The 22,580-nt window shown below is 34.3% G+C and overlaps 1 protein-coding gene across 10 annotated transcripts in view; it reads right to left on the bottom strand.

Moving 5' to 3' along the window:
• The window catches only part of LRRC4C (leucine rich repeat containing 4C), a 1,316,491-nt gene that overhangs the window by 781,641 nt on the left and 512,270 nt on the right, over window positions 1–22,580 (bottom strand). For all 10 annotated transcript variants that reach the window (XM_050758335.1, XM_050758338.1, XM_050758336.1 and 7 more), the window contains one exon: window positions 21,029–21,113. The gene's annotated coding sequence lies outside the window, so the exon portion shown is untranslated. The remainder of the gene's footprint in view (window positions 1–21,028; window positions 21,114–22,580) is intronic.

The following is a 22,580-nucleotide window of genomic DNA, read 5'->3' as shown; positions in this document are numbered from 1 at the left end:
AGCCAGGCGTGGTGGTGTATGCCTATAATTCCAGCTACTCGGGAGGCTGAGGCAGGAGAACTGCTTGAACCCGGAAGGCGGAGGTTGTGGTGAGTGGAGATCGTGCCATTGCGCCCAGCCTGGGCAACAAGAGTGAAACTCCATCTTAAAAAACAAAAAAAAAAAAAAAGAAAGAAATGTGAGCTGTAAGTTGCTTTGGAAATATTCAATAAAGGAGAGTTAGCAAAATTATTTATTGAAGACCAGCTGTGCCTGAGATTGGTAAGAATGGGAACAATCATATGAATAGTAAAGGACTCTGATCTCAGATTGTATCACAAATGGTTCTAAACTTGTGTTTCACAAACAAACACACTCACAAAAAGAAAAGAAGGAAGAAAAAAGGAAAGAAAAGTTAAAACGAAACTAGAAACTATAGATACATCCTGAGGTCTGGCTTATAAATTGGAGAAAACTTAGAACTCCATTAGGGAGACCTTTGTGTTACAATAAAAATAGTAGATTCAAAGGTAACATAAAATGTTTAAGCTATGAATTGTATAAGTTTTAAAAATTCCTTGCTTTATTTGATAAACAAAAAAGAAAAACATTAACCAATCACGAGTCCCAGTTAAACTGGATTTTAAGCAGTAATAGGGTCCCTAAGCACATGCGGGCCATCATAAGCACAGATCTGTCAAAGCTACTTGGTATCTGCAGAAGATTCCTGAAAGAACTAGCTTATCCTATTTCCTTAGATATGTACATTAAAATTGAGAATCAAACTTTTTGGAAGAAGTTATTGAATTTTGATCACAGAGAACACTGCATTCTTTATGGTTTACTGTATTTAATTACATACAAGCAAGTATTTAGAATGTGCATTTCAGAAAATGGATGTGGTCATTTTTTTTTTTTAAAGCATTTTATTTAGTAAAGAACTCATTCAACTCATTCCAAGTATTACCATTTATAAATGCCTGAGCTGGAGTGAGGGACCATATTTGTGAAACTGCAAGATGTGTCCTCAGATCAGTTCTCCCTTTCTTCAGCTGCACGTCTGAACTTCCTTACACTAGGAGTGTCTATATGACTCAGTTTTCTCCAGTGGAATAAGAGCTGGAAGGTCCCTGGCTCTTGAAAATCTTCGTACCATGACCCTTTGTGTCCCTCTTCATGACATCAACTAAAAGCAGATGAAATCATGTCCCTTGGATTTCACAGCATGAATACCTATGCTGAACTGTTTCTTGAGAAAGAAATAAACTTTCATGTCTTGTGGAGTCATGAAATTCTGGATTTATTTTTTTTAAAAACAGCTAGCACGACTCTAATTAAGGCCCCTTCTGATTATCTAGACAAAATTGAGCTTTTCCCGACATAGATTTGTGTTCTTTATAAAACTGTCTTAATGAAGAATATTTCTGTGTAGGAGAGCTATATGTTACAGAGGCACAAGAAGACTGCATGGTGATTGCACACATAGCAGTTTTCTAGAAAGATTCAAAAGATTAATTAGTGTAGTCCTATTCTTAGGCACAAACACACTACTATAAGGAAAAGATGGAAACAAAATTTAGGATCAAAAGAAACTGGTAGATCAAAGAGCATGATATTCACTTTTCACATTATTGGTGATGCTTGATCACTTAATTTAAGTATGGTTTACAGATTTTTTTTCCATTTTAAAGATATATTTTTCCTTTTGTAGTCAAAAATTAAAATGTATGTGCCTGGGGATTACTTTAAGACTATATGAATATCCTGTACCCCAATAGTCTTTTGCCCCATGGTTTCAGTGTTTTAATTTTAATGATTTTTGCCTGAATTAAATTATTACCATTGTGTATGTGAAATGCTGAACTTTCTATTTGTTTCGTTTTTTTTTACATGAAGTACCAGTTGGCATTCTTATGCTAATAACAGCTTTCCCTTTTTTATGCTTATCTACAAATTTAAGACCCATATTGACTCACGGATTCTCTACAAAATTATAATGTATTTCCCATTATTCATTTTAATGAACAAATTGCTCTAAATGTGACCAGTTGGAGTACCTTCAGGTGAGTTTGTGTGTTGGTTTGAAATGTGCCCATCAATTTCAATCATTTTCTCAATTTATGGAATAAGATGATCCAGGTTCAACTTGCACTTTACCAACTCAGCCAAGGAATTAAACATTTATCTAAAGATTAATGGTTTGTCTCAGTGGCAAGTGGTATTTAGAAATCACTTTGGCAATAATTGTGCTAATTGCCACTAGAAATAATTGATTTTAAGATGCATCCTTAGACCAAACTAAGGAAAACAATAGATGGATGATAGCTATGTTAAATCATGGTTTCACGCTAATTCCAGGATTTTATCTCCTCCTTTTCTCATGTCATATGTCTATTTCTCTGTCTCCAAAATGACAATACTAATATTTATAACACATATAAAATATTTTGGAAGAACTATATCAATATCAACACCAAATCTACTAAATAATGTTCATTTCTTTTTATCCTTAGATTGTAATCCCATTGCAAATATACAGAAGACTACTATGTTTAAAATTTACTTAGATTATATATTTTGCTCTATATTCAATTAAAAATTTAAAATACAATTTCATTTATTGTTTTTACATAAATATCTGTGAGGTTAATTTGTAGGGTTTTTTTCTCCCTACATTTACTAAGACTTAATACCAATAATATGATTAATTGTATCATAAAAAGAACTAGGAAGTTATCTGTCATTTTCTATACTCTAAAAATTTGGTGTGTTTGGGATGGTACGGCATTTGAAGGTTTTTTGGGATTCCCTTATGAAACCATCTGGGCCTGTTGCTTTGTGTGGGGAAATTCTTTGATCACATTTTCAATTCCTTTTCTTTTATCTAAAAATATCTCTTTAAGCAAAATATTTTTTCAAACACATTGAAATGTACAAATTTCACAAACTGCCTGATCTTATTTTTGTAAAAGTGTCAGAACACCTTGACGTGCAGAAGCCACAAACGGCGCAAATGCACTCCTGGTAAGGACACATGCACTGTCTATGTGATACTTGTGAATATGTTTAATTGTAAACCTGAACTATAAAATAGAGTACATATAAAAATTTAATGCATTTCACGGAAGTAGTATAACTCCAAGGGTTAGCAGTAAAATACCAGGGCCATGTAGCCTGCTTGTTGGTAAAACACATTGGCACTCCAGCTTCTCATGCCTCTTTAGGAAGCGTGAAAATTCAAATGTGATCTTTCTAAACATCCTTGAAGGCCATACAAGAATGTTTATATATACTGAAAGTAAAAATGTACAATTATTTGATATAACATTTTTCAAAAGGTTTAGAGTTGCAGTGTACCTCTACCAGTTTTTTTTCACCCAGAAAATTACTAATGGTTACTCGTATTAAATCTTCTAAGTAAATCCTAAAAGGAGGAAAAGTGAACCTTAACTATTGTCAGAATGCAGGGATAAAATGTGAATAGAAAAGAATAGATAGGAAGCAATACAATTACTTCCCAAAGGTATTTGTAGAGTGAACCATACAAAATACTAAGCAATACTGAAATACCCTAGCAACTGGACTGACTCAAATAATTGATTTTTGTTTTTTAAAGGGAAGACAGAGGGAGTGAACCCAAATGCCTGTATTATGGTGCTAATTTATATATGAATATATAACATTTAATCTGATTTACCACTCTCACTGAAACAGGGTAACTCCCTGGTAAGTAAAATTATGCTATTGCCTTTTAATAGGTTGACATATAAGAAAAGATCATCTCTCTGTCTCTCTTTCTCTCTCTCTCTACACACACACACACACAAACACACACACACACCCCCCCTCTTTTTTGTTGGCTTTGCTTTATTGCATTTTATAGATATTGCAATTTTAACATTTTGGAATTTTGGGGCAACCTTGCATTGAACAATTCTATTGGCGGGGTTTTTCCAACAGCATGTCTTTGTGTCACATTTTTGTAATTCTCACAATATTTGAAATGTTTTCATTATTATTATCATCTCTGTTATGGTGCTCTGTGATCAGTGATATTTGATGTTACTGTTGTTATTGTTTTGGGGCACCGTGAACACACCATATAAGATAGTAAACTTAATTCATAAATGTTGTATGTGTCTGACAGCTTCAATGATGGGCTGTTCTCCCACCTGTCCTCCTCTTCTGAGGCATCCCTCATTTCCCGAGATGCAACAATATTGAAATTAGATCAATTAATGGTCTTACAATAGCTTCTAAGTGTTCCAGTTAAAGGAAGAGTCACCCTACACTCAATTTAAAATCAAAAGCTGGAAATGATCAAGTTTAAATAGGAAGGCATATCAAAAGCCAGTCAGATAGGCCCAAAGCTAGACCTCTTGTGCCAAATATTAAACAAAGTTGTGAAGGCAGAGGAAAAGTTTTTGAGGGGAATTAAAAGTGCTCCTCCAGTGACCAGGAATGGTAATAAAATGAAACAGCCTGACTGCTGATATGGAGAAAGTTTCAGAGGTCTGAATATATCAAAACAGCCGAACATTCCTTTAAGTAAAGCCTAACCCATAACTAGGCCCTAACTATCTTTAATTCTATGAAGCCTGAGAGAGGTGAGGAGCCTGCAGAAGAAAAGTTTAAAGCTATCAGAGTTTGGTTCAGGGAGGTTGAGAAAACAAACTATCTTTAAAACATAAAAGTACAAGGTGAAATAGCAAGCGCTCAAGTAGAAACTGCAGCAGGTTACCTGGAAGATCTAGTTAAGATCATTAATGAAGGTAGCTACATCAAACAACAGATTTTCAATGTAGATGAAACAGCTTTATGTTGGAAGAAGACACCATCTAGGACTTTCATAGTTAGAGAGAAGTCAATGTCTGGCTTTGAAGGTTCGGAAGACAGACTGACTCTCTTGTTATAGGGCTAATGTAGCTCGTGACTCTATATTGATGCCAATGCCCATTTACCATTCTGAAAACCTCAGGGCCAATAAGAATGATGCTAAATCTACTTTGCTTGTGCTCTTTAAATGGAATAACAAAGGCTGGATAGCAGCACATCTGTTTACAGCACAGTTTTTAAGCCCAATGTTGAGACCTACTGCTAAGGAAAAAAAATAATTCATTTAAAAACGTTACTGCTGATTGAAAATGCTCCTATTCACCCAGCAGCTCTGGTGGAGATGCACAAGTAGATTAACGTTGTTTGCAGACCTGCTAACACAACATCCATTCTGCAACCCACAGATGAAGGAATAGTTTTGATTTTCAAGTCTTGTTAATTAAGAAATACATTTTGTAAGGCTCCAGGTGACATAGATGATGATTTCTCGGGTGGATGTAAGCAAAATAATTTTAAAACCTTCTGAAAAGGATTCACCATTCTAGATGCCATGAAGAACAACAGTGATTCATAGGAGGAGGTCAAACTATCAACATTAATTACAGTTTGTAAGAAGATGATTTCAAACCTTCTGGATGACTTTGAGGGGTTCAAGACTTCAGTGGCATGACTAGTAGGTACAAAAAATAGTTAGAAAGAATGATTAAGACCTACAGTTACAAAAGGGTAACTGTAATCAATAATACTTTAGTTGTATACTTTAAAATAATTAACAGTATAATTACACTGTTTGTAAGATAAAAGATAAAAGCTTTTCTCCATGATGTGATTACCATGCATTGCATGCCTGTATCAAAACACCTCATGTACTTCATATATATATACAAAATACCTACCAACATTTAAAATTTAAAAAATATATATTTAATAAAATACCAGTGGCAGAAGTAACCGCAAAAATGACAGAAGTACCAAGAGAACTAGAACTGGAAGTGGAGCCTGAAGATTGGACTGAATTGCTGCAATGTCAAAATCAAATTTCATCCAATGAAGAGTTGCTTCTGAGGGATGATCAAAGAAAGTGGTTTCTTTCTGTTTTTGTTTTTGTATTTCAACCAGGTATTTCACGGGGCTGGCAATTGTGAAATATACAAATTTCTGAAAATCATCTCCTATTTGAAAGCTACCATAGCTTCTTTCCAGGTAATTAATTCAGAGAGATACACAGAACACAGAGAAGTCATAAGTCACACATAGAAGGCTCCCAAAGAATTAATGACTAGATCCAATCTATACACCTTTCGATTTTTTTAGACTCCCATATACATAGAAAATAAATAAATAGCACATCTGCTAGCAAAATATTTTTTTTTCAAATTTCAAGTGTTATAAAAGAAAATATAATTTTTTGTGGTTCCAACAGTTTTTCTTCTTCCCCAAAATAAAGAGCTTTGCCCATGATCTTAGGATAGAATGAGATGAGGGGGAAATCCACCCACAAACAAATATGCAAAGTTCAAAACATTGGTCCCCATTATAATTGTGGGGGAGTGACGAGTTGGTGAGAATCAGCAGACACAAAAGTTCATGACTGTAGCTTAGACCCACCACCGCCCATTCACCCTCCAAAGGCAGGTCACTGGCTTGCAGGTTAGGCACCATTCTCCTTTTGCTAAGATCTCCCCTTCTTGTTTAGATTTATGTTCTCTCTCTCTCCATCTAGATCCTTCCCAAACTAAAGTCCTATGCTAGGCAAAGCCTTCTTTATGTCTTGATTTTAGGTAGCAGAGGGGAGCACGGAATACACTTTCATCAAGCCCCTACCTGTATCGGACTTAAAAGTCAATGTTCAAAGGATGAAGCTAGAAAGTGAGACATGATAAACCAGTCCCAAGAGGAAAGCTGCAGGCCCCTCTTGTCAAAAAATACAACCAAGCTAAGCACATTTGTGCGCACGTGCACGCGCCCACCCCCAACCACTCAGTCTGATGAGACTCATCTTGGGAGAGAGAGAAAAGAGCCCAAGTCTGAAGTTGTACAGGAGTGTATATATAGACATCCTCTCCAGCAGGCACCAATTAAAAGGGGTGGAATAGGCGGGGAGGATTTGAATGTTTTGGTGGGAAAACCCCAAACTTGATTGTACCATATCTGATGAAGTGTAGCCTCATTTCCTACTTAATTCCAACCAGGAAAAGCATGCATTCTTTAAAAGCTCTTCTAGACAAAATAAAAAGAGAAATAGCTCTTCTCTTCATTCCCAGTTTCATGTGTCTAAGTCCCCTAGCCTTATTCCAGAATATCCCCTTGAGCTGGGAGAAGAATCTCAGGGCTCACAAATAGAAGGCAGGAGAAAACAAAAAGTACCGTCTTCAAGGCATCCTGAAAAGGGTCATGTGGACAAACTCTGTTGCTGAGTTTTCAAATGGTTTCTTCTGAGCACAAGAAAACCCCTCGTACCCCAGGGATTGAAGCAACAAGGAAAAACTAACAGGCAGAAACTACAGGTTCCATATGCTCTGCTTTCCACTGCTGCTAAAATATTACACAGGCTACACATGCCTTGAAAGCAAGGCAAGGACAAATCCCAACCTTCTGATTTCCCCAAGGCAAGCACAGCACCAGGCACAGGGCAGATTGTTCCTGTTTCCCAGGTTGGGGCAGTGGCCTGAGCAGGACCTCATTCCTGGCCACTTTCTCCAAGAGCTGTCTGCACATTTCCAAGAAAAGTGGTTTCTTGAGATAGAATCTACTCCTGGCAAAGATGCTGTACCTATTGTCCAAATGACAATAAAGGATTTAGAATATTACATGAACTTAATTGATAAAGTAGCCACAGAGTTTAAGAAGATTGAGTCCAATTTTGCAAGAAGTTCTACTGTGGGTAAAAAGGTATCAAACAGCACTGCATTCTACAGAGAAATGTTTGTGAAAGTAAGACTCAACCCAGTGACAAATTTCACTGTTGTCTTATTTCCAGAAATGGCCACAGCCACTCCAACCTTCAGGACCTACCACCCTGGTCAGTCAGCAACCATCAACATAGAGGCAAAACCCTCCACCAGCAACAAGATTAAGACTTGCTAAAAGCTTACAATAATTTTAGTAATAAAGTTTTTTTAATTAAGGTAGGTACTTTGTTTCTGATTCACAATACCATCGCATACTTAAAAACTATAGTATAGGCTGGGAGCAGTGGCTCACACCTGTGCTCCCTGAACTTTGGGAGGCCACGGCAGGTGAATCACCTGAGGTCAGGAGTTCAAGACCAGCCTGACCAACATGGTGAAATCCTGTCTCTACTAAAAATACAAAAATTAGTTGGGTGTGGTGGCACCCACCTGTAATCCCAGCTAGTCAGGAGGCTGAGGTGGGAGAATTGCTTGAATTTGGGAGGCAGAGGTTGCAGTGAGCTGAGATTGTACCACTGCACTCCAGCCTGGGTGACAGAGAGAGACTCCATCTCAAAACAAACAAACAAACAAAACTACAGTATAGTGTAAGTATAGTGTAAGCAGGACTTTTATATGCACTGGGAAACAAAAAAAAAATCTATGACTTGCTTTATTTTGATACTCCCTTTATTGTGGTGGTCTGGAATTGAACCTCCAATATTTCTGAGTATGTTTCTGTGTATGTGTGTGTGTGTGTGTGTGTGTGTATTTAAAAGAAATTCACATGTATATATTCTGCTTAATTTCTATATGTATGTATGAATATTTTTATGTATTTATGTGTGTTCTATACATACATTTACACATAAAAAGAAAAGATAAAATGTAAAAAGCACTAATACTTGATCTCAAAGAGCTTACAATCTATCAGCCGTGTTAATAGGTTATAATTATACAAGGCAGAATAAAATACAGGCTAAAGAGTGTTACATATATTGTATAGCAATCCTAGTTAAAGGAGTGATTTATTTTAATGTATGGGGTTATATATAGGGTGTATGTGTGTGCACTGTCAGGATGGAGAGGGTTTGTTTTCAGTCCAGCAAATATAGAGATATGCAAATATATCAGTTACTTCTACCCTACTAGCTTGTTATTTTTCAGATTTAAACAGTCTTCTATCAGATAGTTCAACATCTTTGGCTGAAACTATAGCCATTGACAGAGACTGAGATGTTGTAGAATTTCTTCCTTTTTTTTTCAGCTAAAATAGCTAGCCCATGTAGTGCTGAGTAACTTTTCCCTGTAGCTGGACACATAGGAGCTGACCATCTTCAGATGGAGTCTCTTGCTAACCATACTTCAGTGAGGAAAGTTACTAAAAGGATGCTGCCAGCATTTTTCCTTTAAGAAACTCACCACATGCAAGGAATATAATGGGGCAATCATTATTCAAGAGAGTGTCAAAATCATTTAGAAATCAAAACAGGCTATTGGAGTTCACAGGTTCTTTAATATGCACAGCTACTATCTTTCTTTTAGTTTAATAAGAGGTTGCGTATCCTCACAATTAAAGATAATTGCAGAGTATAAAAACTGCATTCTGATTATAGAAACAGTGAAAGAAGCTTGCTGACAAGACAAAGGTTTCATCAATTGAACACCTTGAAACTATGTAGCCTTTAAAATACAACTCTTCCTCTCTACAGCTTGTTTGTTGTATACTGAGTTTCATTCTTTATTCTCAGCAAAAACGCATTATTCAATGTCTTCTCTGATTGGCAACAGAGCTGCAATGTTTTCTCAAAAATTTTAAAATTCTTAAATCTCAGTGTGGCTTCTCTAAGTCACTTAAAAGTGTAACTTATTTTAAAATTAGAATTTATCACCTTTTTTTTGTTGTTGTTGTTTCTTTGGAAACCCTGTCAAAAAGATCTTGCAAACTATCATCTTCTAAAATAATTCCAATATCGTGCACTTGAAGTTTCTGTATTTACTTGAGTACATAAAGGCGAAATTAGATCCATTGAAATATGAAACATAGGTATTATTGTTGTCTAATCAGACACACAACTTCAGTTTAAGGGCACTGCATCATAAAAAGCAAGGCAATTTTTTTTTTCACATTGGATATTTCACTACAGTTGAATACATACTTTGTTGGATGTTTCTCTCTAGTACTTTATATAAAGGTTTGTAAAATATACATACCTGAGTAAAATAATAGGAAGATAAAATAAATTGTGAAGAAGCCAGTTTCACTTCTATTTAAATTGAAAACGAAAGAGGCCAACACCTATCATAAATTTATATCAGCTCAAAAGAAAAAGTACATGTAGACATAATGCCACAAGCCAAAAAAAAAAAAAGCATACTCTCTTTCATGAATGAAAAACCACTACTCAATAAAATACTAGTTAAGCAAAAAAGTCAACCTTTTAACTGCTTAAGTCACTTTCATCATTTACTAACAAGGCGTGATAAGCTTTATTTGCTGGAGAAGCATTCAAGAACTGTCCGTCAAAAACGAAATACATTAGAACCAAAAATAAAAATAAACGAAAGAAACAAAACAGAACTCAAAAAGTGGTAAATGAAAAATAAATCAAAAACCTCCAAAGAAATTTCATTTGGAAAAAATATTACGTGGTAAATAAACAAACATTTAGGTGATCTTCTAAAAAATTGTCAATCCCAAAATGAAGAAGTTTTCTTGCCCTATCCAACTTGTTGGTCAGTGGTAATACTTCAAACTATTCAAATGAGTATGTGGAAGTGCATATAAATTAGACATTGATGAGTGTAATTTATTCATTTTCTAAATAATGTGCAAATTTGCATAAACCTAGATTTTAAAATAAGATTTGCAGGCTGTAAACTCTGCAATCTGAGAGTTTACATGTTAATGTGCTAATCCAATTCAACAAACATTTATTGAACTTCTAGCAAAGCACTGGGCTGGGTATTTTGCACGCATTACCTATGCCATTTAGGGAGTATACAAATAGGAGGTGAGATAGGCAGAACAAAGTGCAATTTTGCTCCTGACATCATTACTATGTGAACAGTTAATGCAAAATGAAATAACATAACGAAAAACTAAGGCTTTGTAGGTGTTATTTTCTTTATGTGACAGACATTTAACACGGATGGTCCTGTAACATCCCCATTGAAGCTTTGAGGGTAGGGGTTGGAAATAATTATCTTGCTTTTGTGCCTGCTTACATGAGGAATTTTATCTTCTCTGGGTCAGCTATTTATCATCTCCTTTCAAATCAATCTTTTATGTAAGATTCTATTCTTTAAAAACTTTACATTGTGATTTTAACTATCAAGTTGATAAATTGTAGCTTGCTTTGACTAAATTTGCCCTAGTATAGATTTCAACAGACAATATTTGAAGTCAATATTCAAAAATGTTATATAATAATTATATAGAATACATTGAAAAGAATGAAAAACATTGACATCAGAAGGCTATTAGCCAGCAAAGAAATAAGCAAAAACAAGCAATAAATAAACACAGCAGATCAGTATCTAACACAATGAAAATTTTCTAATGATAGTGTATACCTTTAGGGTGGTATATTCACAGATAATTTCATACAGAGAACAACATTTTTTTTCCCATAATGAAGCATATAGACCAGTCCTACACATCAATTTTCAATGAGTTATTATCCTCTTTTTATCAGTTATATAATGTATATTATGTAACTATAGCAGAGTGGGAGGAAAGCCATGACTCAGATCTTTTGACCTTCTGCCTTTGTGAATTCTCTTTTCAGTTCTTTTACAAAGGGCAGTTTATTTAATTCTCAGCACCATATTGCATCACATACACAATTATTATACTATTTTTAAAGCAGACAACTGAAACTCAAAAAGGTTAATGCTTTGCCTAAGTTCACAAAGGTATTGAAAGGCAATGCTTAAATGACAAGCCACTTTTTTAGCGTCTTAGAAAACATTTTTTTTTTCACTCTACCTGGTTTCTGTGATTAAGATAAGAAGACAGAATAGACAACTGAAAATCACTTATTTTAATGGAACATAGAAATTTTTTATACATTCCCTATTATTTCCTTCATGTCTTCTCTTTATAATTCTACTTTAAAATTTAGGAATCATATTATCTTTCAGTCACACAATATTAAGGATCAAAATAAGACCTGTTTTTAAAACTTGTTGGTCTCTATACAATCTGATAGGAATATTAATGCAATTCTACTAAGGAAAAGAGTCTCATGCATAGACTTAGGATGTATCCATCATTAATCAATAAAAAACGTATTGTGTACCTTCTGTGAGATCTGGACTGCCATGCGTGTTACAGGAGATGGAAAGATAAACATGATTCAATTCAGCAATATATATATTGAGCATCTATTTTATTCAACAAATTACCCAAGACAAAAAAGGAAAGGATTACGAAATAGGAAGATTTCTATCAACGGACACATAGAGGAAAAAAAACTCAGAGCTATTCTTTAAGAAATTATAATCTGGCTATGGAAATACAGCTAACACATATGCAATGCAGCAATTAAAAAAATGTAGCTTTAATATCATTTGATGTTGTGGTCTCAAAAAGCAAATAGGCTTTCAATGAAAGGGCAAGTCTATGTTTTAGTAAGCCATGTTCATTAAAAATTCAGAAAGTTTAACAATGTCTCGTAAGACACAATGACTATTGAGACACTTAATTGGTCTTAGAGGGAGGGTAGAAAAACTGGTTGAGGTTTATATTCATAGATTTACAAGTTTTGTTTTAAAAAGAACATGAAATATGTATATCATTAATGTTATATGAATTTATGCAATTACAACAGACAAAATTCAATTAAGCTATTTCTTAGAAGAAAACTAAATGTAATATAGTATTTTCCAATATTTTCTTGACCTATAATCATGGTTTATTTCATACACTTATATAGTAAAAATTTATACATATATAATCACAAACCTAGTGACTCATCATGGTACATGGCTTTGAGATGTTTCCCAGGCGTGTTAATGAGTTTACTTCAATAATATTTATCTAACTTACATATGTCTTAAATTCAATAGGAGGTTAAATTTTCATATTCAAGTTCCAAAGTTTTGGAGTGGCTCTAATCCAGTCAGTTTTTTCCTTCTCTCCATAATGTGGCTAGGAAAAGGGTAGACATATGCATTTGTGACTCGGATCGTATATCACTAAGAGATTTCCTGGGTAACTTCTCATAAGAAGGTTAATAGAACATTTTACAGAGCTTTTCAAATTGTGAATGCTCATCCCTAAAAGGGGCAGGACCTTCAGCTTCTGCATATACCAAGAACTGAGAGCATTTGCAGGACATTATTTTTCTCCAAAGATAAATGATATAAATGGCCTCTAATGTACGATTTCCACTTATAAAAGAACCTAGGGGCACTTAAATTATGAGTTGTGTGCCATTTTGATAATATTATAACAACAGACACAATGGAGAAATGAAATGACTGAGGCTTTAGCATCATCCAGATCCAAGTCCCAACCCAGTTCCACCGTTTAGTCACCATGTGATTATAAAGTTAGTGAGGCTTACTGTTCTCCCTTTAGAAAAAGAGATAACAAAACTACTTAATGTGATTTTTTAGTTATTTAACAAAATAAAGGAGAACCACAGCATTCTGTAATTCAAGAGGCCACCATTTACATAATATATATAAGATAAATAGTGTCCCCCTTGGTATTGTGAAATACAGTAGGCTTGAATAACATAAGCAAGCCCTGTCATCACAGTTACACACAAAGTAGATGTTCAGTATTTGCATTATTCAATATCATTGCAATAACAAAAAACAGTGTGGGGTTGACGTTCTTTGCCTATCAAAACTGCTTATTGAGCATAGCAATAAGGTATTATGCCTGCTTGGAATTTCACATGCCTAGAACAATACCATGCTCACAGAAAAAACTCAATATCAGTATGTTGAATAGACAAAGATCATATTAATCTACATGATTGGTCGATCAGGAGCCCTTTGAAAAGCTTTGTCTTTCACTAAGAATTCCCAGTGAGCCTTTGTGTAAGGAGAAATGAGATCTAGGACACAGCCTTTTAGTTGGAGGATGTCTTTTAGTTGTGAGGATGTCTGTGTTAAGGCTAACTACATAGTATTCCAAAATTTAAAGTAATGCTAGTATATGGGATATGTGTGTGCATGTGTGTGTGCGCACCTGTGTGTGTGTGTTTTGCATTTAAAGAGAGAGTGTGATGCCTGCAAATATATATATATATATAAATATATATATATGAAATCAAATTTGTAAATTTTTAAAATAAACAATTTGACCTATTTCCTATTTGGGGGAGAGTTTCCCAGAACTCTCTAAATCAGCCTTGCCAATTCCCTTATTTGCCAGGTGTCTACTAGATTCATCATGCCCTTTTTTAGCAGCCCTCTTTTAGGATGGCACACATCTTTAAAAATCTATTTCACATGAATCTTGACTCAAATTTGTATCTGCTGTTTCCTTTAGTTTTTTAAATATGAAGAAGAGATTGTCTCTAGCAGGTTTGTCACTTTATCAGAATATCTTTGAGCATGTCGTAAAAACCACTGTTTTTAACCATGTAAATTTGGTTATAGTATACTTTTAAAAAAATTATACTTTAAGTTCCAGAGTTCTTTTAATACTGTTCATTAAATAAATCAAGATAGAAGTCTACACAGAAATACCATGCAAACCTTAAAAGTTAAAAAAAGTTACACATATTTAACAAGAAAAATATTTTCAATAAAACGTTAAATAAAAACTTCAGATATGTGCACAAACTATGTAAATATGTGTGCATCAGTGTTAAGGATGGCTATGTTTGTCAGGGGAGGATCATGAGTGTTCAGATCATTAAGGGACTTATATTTATTTCCTGATATTTCCAAAATGGGTATGTTACTGTAAAACATAAAGCTAATCAATAAAATAAGCAAATTTGAGTAAAGGTAAAATCTAGATTGTGTCTGTAATACAGCAGGCGCTGATAATTAAAGAATATTATCAGTCAGCACGGTGCCTCACGCCTGTAATCCCAGCACTTTGGGAGGTTGAGGAGGGCGGATCATGAGGTCAGGAGTTTGAGACCAGCCTGGCCAACGTGGTGAAACCCCATCTCTACCAAACATACAAAAATTAGCCGGGCGTGGTGGTGCGCACCTGTAATCTCAGCTACTTAGGAGGCTGAAGCAGAAAAATTGCTTGAACCCGAGAGGCTGAGGTTGCAATGAGCCAAGATTGTGCCATTGGACTCTAGCCTGAGCAATAGAGAAAAAAAAAAAAGAATATTATCAAACATCTAGTCCTTACTAAAGATAATAAAATATGTACTTATTAATTTTTATAAAGTTTGTACTGCCAATAAAACCTACAGATTCTTTTTGAGTTGCCAAGAAAGACACCTTGAGTACATAAAGAATAGCTATTTTTTCTAGGAAAAACAAGTGTGTAAATTATATGTCAATTTTGTACATAATAAATTGGAAACGAAAAGATTCTAGCCCTTTTCTCTTTGGAGTTACTCTTTAGATGGGTGATTTTCCTAACATGTTATTAAAGCCTCTTCAGGCAGTTAAAAATGGATTAATAGCAAAGGGTATATTGATTAAAATATAATTTCTATTATTACAACTAAATTGTGTTTTTGCCTATAAGTAGGAAGTACTTCAAGGCATGCATTTGACATACTATAGTTCACTTACGTGTTTCACACAGAGCCTAGTTTCTGCTGAATTACTGGGGAGAGGTATGTGTATCAGACTACCACGTATTCATTTTTACAAAGATGTTGTGTCAGAAGGGGGAAAACATTTTTCACTTGCTTTTAGTAATTTTTCCTAAGGAATCAATGTAAAGTTTTTTTTAAGTGGATCCATAACATATATAACCTAAAACATTATTTAGAAGTTTAAAAGGGAAATATTAGTTACAAATATATTGTTTTTTTAAAAATCCTTTAACTCAAGTAGTGAAATTAACTGCTTTGTTATTGTTTCACTATCTAACTCTTACGGTGTTGTGTAGCAATTTTCATGGTGAAAAATAGGAAGGACTTCCAGATGATGATATGAAAGTAGTATGGTCTAACGTAACCTTTTTTTCAGAATCCCTTGCCATATGTGCATGCGCACACACACACACACACACACACACTGTTTCCTGTGTCTGACAACCTAATCTTATAAAATAAATATTAAGATGTCAATCCTGGTTTTTTAATGTATCACATAAAATAAAAACATATTGAAAATTAAACATTATTGCATTTAATTGAGGCACATCATGAGATGGAGTTGGAAAGTTTTGAAAAAATAATTATGCATCTTAGAATTGGTGAAAGTTGCTAATTCACAATATGGGAGTAGTTACGTATTTTAAAATGTCAATAATGGAAGTAATCTACACTTTTAAAACTCTATTATCTCTTTCATGAAGTAATAATAGCTAACATTTATTGAATATTTACTCTGTGGCCAGCAGACTTCTTAAAGGTATTTAAGAATGCCAATATCCAGTCATAGTTTCACTAAATTGCATGTTTACTTTGACATTCTGTACAAATGCTATATTTAATTATTAAATTACTAAAATCATTTAATAATTTTGATTATAAAACTATGTAGAAATTTGGAAAAATATTTGATCTATGAATAAAAATATCATATGTGAATTAAAATTATATAAGAAAATTGTGGTAACTAAAATTATAATTGTTCTATACTAGGGTTATACTTTTTTTCTTAATTCCCCAAATACTTCATAAGTCTGTAATTTATTTTGTAAATTCAAATCAACAAGCAAATTTAAAACACTAAAATGCTGTGGCAACATTTTGGTACATAATTGTGTACCATTCTACAAGGTTAAATTTAATATCAAGAACTGCCTCTTTCCTCTAATACCAATATTAAAAAGTGTTCAGAGGCTAGTTTGTATAATTAAATAAGAAAACATGTTTCTCTTTTGAATTCTTCACAGATGGAAGAAGTCCAATTATATTGATATTAGACACTTCCTCTTTAAAGTTGCAAAACTTAAAGCAAATTATTAAAATAATTATTTGATGTATTGGATGCCAACAACACCAATACAACCAGCCTTCCTTTTTGGCAAATATGGCCATTCATGCCACATTAGTCCCATACTTCTTTAAAAGTTTATCAAGGTCTAAAAGAGTTTAACTTACTCAGGTGCTACATCCATTTAAAGACCAGCCCTCACTACTATGCAATATATTCATGTAACAAAATTCCATTGTACCCCTTAAATGTATACAAATAAAAATAAATAAATAAAAACAAAATAGTGCAACTATTGGCTATATCGGTCAACTAACCTCTAACATTTTTAAACATAAAAAATTAAATGGGGAAAAATGTAGTTTGGATGTCCTGATGAATTCATTGTAACTTCAGTGCTATCCATCCATAGAAAAAAGGGAAAGTTCACCAGAAATAGCACTACCTTCTAGTTATTCAATTCTTAAATGTAATTTAGTGTCCAAAGTAAACACATGAAAGAAAAGAGCAAATGTTACGAATGTAATATTTTTTCTTATTTTTCCAAGACCTTTTCCCTATTGACATGTAATTCATGTCTATTATCCTAAATAGTTACATTTAATTTAACATTCAGCTCTACTAGCCATAATTTTGCAAAATTATAATCAATATGAAGCTAATTTAGGAACAGCAATGAGAATTCTATCAATCAGATTTCTGGTAGGAAATAGCTGGCACACTCAAATTAAGATAATTCAGTGAAGGTTTCTTACAAAGATATAACCAGGGTTTAGGGAACCATAAATGAGAATGCAGGACCCGGGGCTAATAAGAGAAAAAGAGTTGTTACCACTTCTAGTCTGGAAGGTAGCAGGGGAGGAAACTGTTCAGGTAAGCAGTGTCTGCATGTTTCATGGCTAGAAGGTAGCCAAGAAAAATACCAAATCTTTGACTGAGGAATCCAGCCAGTCTGAGATGAACACACAAAGAAACCTGGAGAGTAGAGACCCAGATTTCACTTTTTCTTTCTTATTATCTGCTGCTGGGGCTTCCCAATGGCCAACGTGGGGACTGGAGCCTGTTGTTCTAGTCTTTACAGGTCAACTTACAGGAAAGAGGACAGCATGAAAAGGCAAACAAAAGAGAGCTAGCTGAACAACTAAACAGAATTAATATAATAGAATTTGGGGTCCTTCTGAATTAGTGTCTCTGATACATCACATGCAGACATCGTTTCCAGGCTTGACCCAATGTATATGCCAAATATTTACAGAGAAGGCAAAGACCATAAACCACATAATCATCCAACTTACCAAATAAGAGACTGAGAGAGCTCCCATCTTAAAGTGATTCTCTATAAACCTTTATGGCTCTCCCTGAATTGTTACTGTGTCTAGATTTTTAAAATATTATTACTTTGTGAATTATTTTGATTTTACAAATGCCCCTATGATAAACAGTGATCCAGATGAGTGAACATCATACAAGCAATAGCATTTACATGCAAGTCTGAAAACGGGTTAAATTTAAGACTTTTTACTGGGGAGAAAACAAATTAAATCCCCCAAACATTTCTTAAATTATTATGTTTATATGAAATCACAACTAATAGAAAAACAGAAAAGTTAATTAAACAATAAATTATTTGGCCCTCAAGCCACCAATCAGTTTGGATTTTCCTGATCCCTTTCAGGGACTGTAAGATCTCCCAAAGGCCTGAGCAAGGTGCGTGGTAGGAAAACTTTAATCCGTGGGTTTTAGTAAATGCAGCTATAGGTAATTACAAGAAACAGTGTCCCAAAGGAGTTTTAGAATATCAGACCTGGGGCAAATACACTCAAGTCGATCTGCTGATCCATATGAGTTAGTGGAAGAAAAGAATCAAACAGCAAACAAACAAGAACCCAATTTTGGGTTTGCAGAAAATGAAGACAGAGGGAAGGGAAATGTGGAATAATTATTAAATCTCTGTTCAAACTCCTAAAACAGCTGCTTAGGGTTTTCTTCCTTCTATTGTGTGCATTTACTGGGAATTTAAAGACAGTAGAAAAGGCTTTCATTTTCTTAGAAATAATTTAATCAATGGCTATTCACCTATATAGTTACAACCACTTTTTTAGACATGTGAGGATGCATGTGTTCTTATTGCTTATGTATATATAATAAGCAGAGTCTTAATGATTTAACTCAAGATTTTATGTTGCCTCTTTTGTGAGAATGTTAATTTATAGGGGGTTATATTTCACTTGGCTTATTTGTGTGGTTTATGTCTAAGGTCGTATGCATATATTTGTTTATCATAGAGACCCAATTGATATATAGTACAGGTATTTAATGCATAAATATGATCATAATGCACTAAAGTAGACAAGGGTAAAGGGGTGTGTGTGTGTGTGGTGTATGTATAGCATACATATGCATACTTATAATTAATTTTTAATTGATTATATGTAATTATGAAGCCTATATATGAATGTCATGATTCATTTGGTAAAAAGTTTTAGAATTCTTCCTCTAATGATTTTGAAATGGTTTATAACAGGATATTCTATTCCATTTTTTATATTTTTATTTCAGGGACAAAACATTTTATCAAAGGTAGTGCTGAAGTTGTCGGAGTAATGTCAGAGAATCCTTCAGTACTTAAATCTATTAACTAAAGTCATTAGTAAAACGTTGAAAAATAAGTTCTTAGCTAAAAGTTAGGGAAACAAAAGAAATAAGCAAGTTAATTGTCCTGACCTCTAGGGGCTGAGACTCTGAAGAAGTGATGAGACATATACACAGTTAAAATATTTAGGATAGACTATGATATGGGATATAAAAGAGAATTTGAAGCATTGCTATAAATTGAGTAAGAGAGGAGGGAGTTATTACAGTTGGTTATCTTGGTGAGAGTAATTTAAGCAGTGCTTGGAGCAAAATTTTCACACTCAGGTAGAGTGGGAAGAGAGATGGGAAATAAATGTATTTATTTAATTATTGAGCTCCTACCATTTTAGATGTTGTGTTAGATACTGGAAATACATTGCATAATGAAACAAAAATAGATCCTTCTTCTGTGGAATTTATCATGCATTGGCAAAGAATATTGAGAGTTGTTTCAAGTAGTTTGAATGGATAAAGAGGGGCTAATGTGGGGAAAAACAAAGGAAAAGAGTGAAATCATGGGGAATAGTTTTGTTTGGATTTTAGTTGGCGATATGTTTCTAGGATTAGAGAAACATGTTTGGTGTCTTACGTCTGCGTTGCGCAAGAACAGGGAACTGGGGAGAAATGCAAATAGTTGGCGATATGTTTCTAGGATTAGAGAAACATGTTTGGTTTTAGTCTGCGTGGAAGGAACCAGGGAAATGGAGAAATGCAAATGTAGAGACAAATAGCTGATCCAGTAAAATTGGTAAAGGAATGAAAGTGTTATAATTAAAATTAATACGAGTGATTATTTTGGAAAATAGAGTATAGGTGAAGATAAATAGATATTTTAACATTTAAAGAAGAAAAATTCGGTGATATTCACATCAAATAGCCTCATCTTTTTTTAAACGAGGAGGCTAATTAATTTGAAACTAAGGAAGTCAGGGCAAGGTTTGAGCTCATGGAGAATAGAGATTTTGAAAAATGCTGAAAGAGCTGGAACATTTTAAGTGGTCACATCCTGTTCAGGACTAGATGCGGTCAGACAGCATGGTTGTGTTGAATATCTAAGAGGTATGAGCAAACAGACATGATTCTTGCCTGCATGTAATATTTGGTCTAGTGAAAGGCACACCCAATAATCAATTATACAAATAAATATTAACCGGTCAACTGGCAAGAAAAATATGCCAGAGGATAGATTTCATAGAGAGCTAGAGGGCTGGAGAGAACCCAGTGACTGACTTTAGATCCCGGGCAGCAAATAAAGCTAAGTGTAGGGTCTGATAGACCAGGCTGATAGAGAAAGATAAAGGAAGGGTAAATTATGAGTTCAGCAGGAGTCAGAAAGTAGAATAAGTGAAAATACATGTAACTGCAGTTAGAAAGCAGGCTTTCCATGTTTTACTAGAAGCAGAGCAATTACAAGAGACAAACCGACTCCAGGCAAAACTGTAATTTGTGTGCTTCAAGGAGAAATGGAGCCCTGACACAGGTGTGTGCAGCAACCCCACACTCACCAGGCGGTCCATGTCATGTATCCAGCAATTGACCATATTAATTCACAAACATGGACTATTCCAAGGCAGTATAAGTCATATATGAAACAACATTTCTTTCTACTTTTGTTTAAAGCTATTAATGTTGCACTCACTTACATTCAGTGTATTAGATGATGTTCCAGCTTATTTGGCCCCTCTCTCATTGGGTGATCTGGCAGCCTCGCAGTAAAGAGAACCATTTCTAGAAAAGACATAATATTAAAACATGGCATTACATTTAAGAAAGTTAGAAAATAGCCCAAGCAAAGTTATTTGAAATTAAAACCGACCTAATGGAATAACCTACATGGAATAATTTATATTTCTCTACAGTTCAGTTTATCCAAGTGTATATTCATTTTATAATATGTCATGCTTGAGGCTTTCCCAGAATAAAAAAGGCTTTCTGCAAATTGATGCTAATCACAATATTTGGTTCTGAGAAAAATCTCACTTTATCAAATTTGTCTTTCTATTGGACTGTTGAGTAAGATTTTTAACAAAGGAAAAAAGGCATATCTGGTGCTGTTTATCCCTGCTTCTTTTGCAGGGTCTATTTTTGTCAAATGAGTTTATTTCTCATTTAAACATACTGTGCCTCTTCATGCCTCTATACCATTTTTCATTCTATCTTATTCACTTCAAATGTCATTATTCTTTTGTCTATTCCTATTTCTTATCCACAAACTCATAGTCATTATTTAATACCCAGCTCAAATATGACCTTTTCTGCCTGAAGTTGCCAATCAAAATTAATCTGTACTTCATCCGTAATCCCACAGACCTTTGTTTGTCATATTTTATGAGATTTATAGCCAGTGTTCCTAATTCTATGTCCCTGCCTTTGCACTCTGAAGGCAGGGAAAATGCTTTATCTGCATGTGCGTGTGTGTGTGCACTCGTGTGTTTATTTTCTTTAATCACCACTTGCCTTATGCAAATAATAGACATTCACACATTACTTTCGATTGCTCCTTACTCTATCCTGGAGTAAATTAGACTTAGTTAGTACTGCTATAGTTTATGCTATAATAATGTAACATTTATTTCCAATTAAAACACTCTTTTTTCCACTTGGTTTCCAGAGCACCATTCTCTCAAGTTTTCCTCCCGCGATGGGTCAAACCTTCTTAGTCTCCTCTGTGGTTTCCTTCTAAATGTAACAATAAATGGCTTATCTCTTTGCTATCTCCTATTTCCTATTAGACTAACTCCCGTCAAGGTCTAATCCAGGTTTATGACTGTAAATACCATTTATACATCTGGAATTGATAGATTTATAGTTTAGCCCAGCCAACTCTCTACTTGATCTACACATTTAGAGTTCTAATAAGCTATTTAAATTTAGAATATCCTAAACGGAGCTCTCTGCCACTACCAATTTTCTCTTCCTGCCATTTCGTCTCAGGTCAGAACAACATCCTACCATTTTCTTATTCAAAAAGACTGACACATGACTTACACGTTGACCTTATTCTTTCCCTCCTTAATTTTGGTTCAAAGCACGTATGACCATCTAGCATACAACATCTTTGACAAACAGACTTTAAAATTGTTGTTCTCCTCCCATTAAGCAAGAAAACCCCATGAGTGTGGGGATTTCCATTAGTTTTTTGACTGCTGTACTCCTTGATTCCCTGAATAACAAAATATATTCAAAACAGGTATG

This window comes from Macaca thibetana, chromosome 14, assembly GCF_024542745.1.
Source record: "Macaca thibetana thibetana isolate TM-01 chromosome 14, ASM2454274v1, whole genome shotgun sequence".
NCBI classification, from domain to species: Eukaryota; Metazoa; Chordata; class Mammalia; order Primates; family Cercopithecidae; genus Macaca; species Macaca thibetana.
Note: the sequence above shows the minus strand (reverse complement) of the source record. Positions and strands in the feature narration are given on the sequence as shown.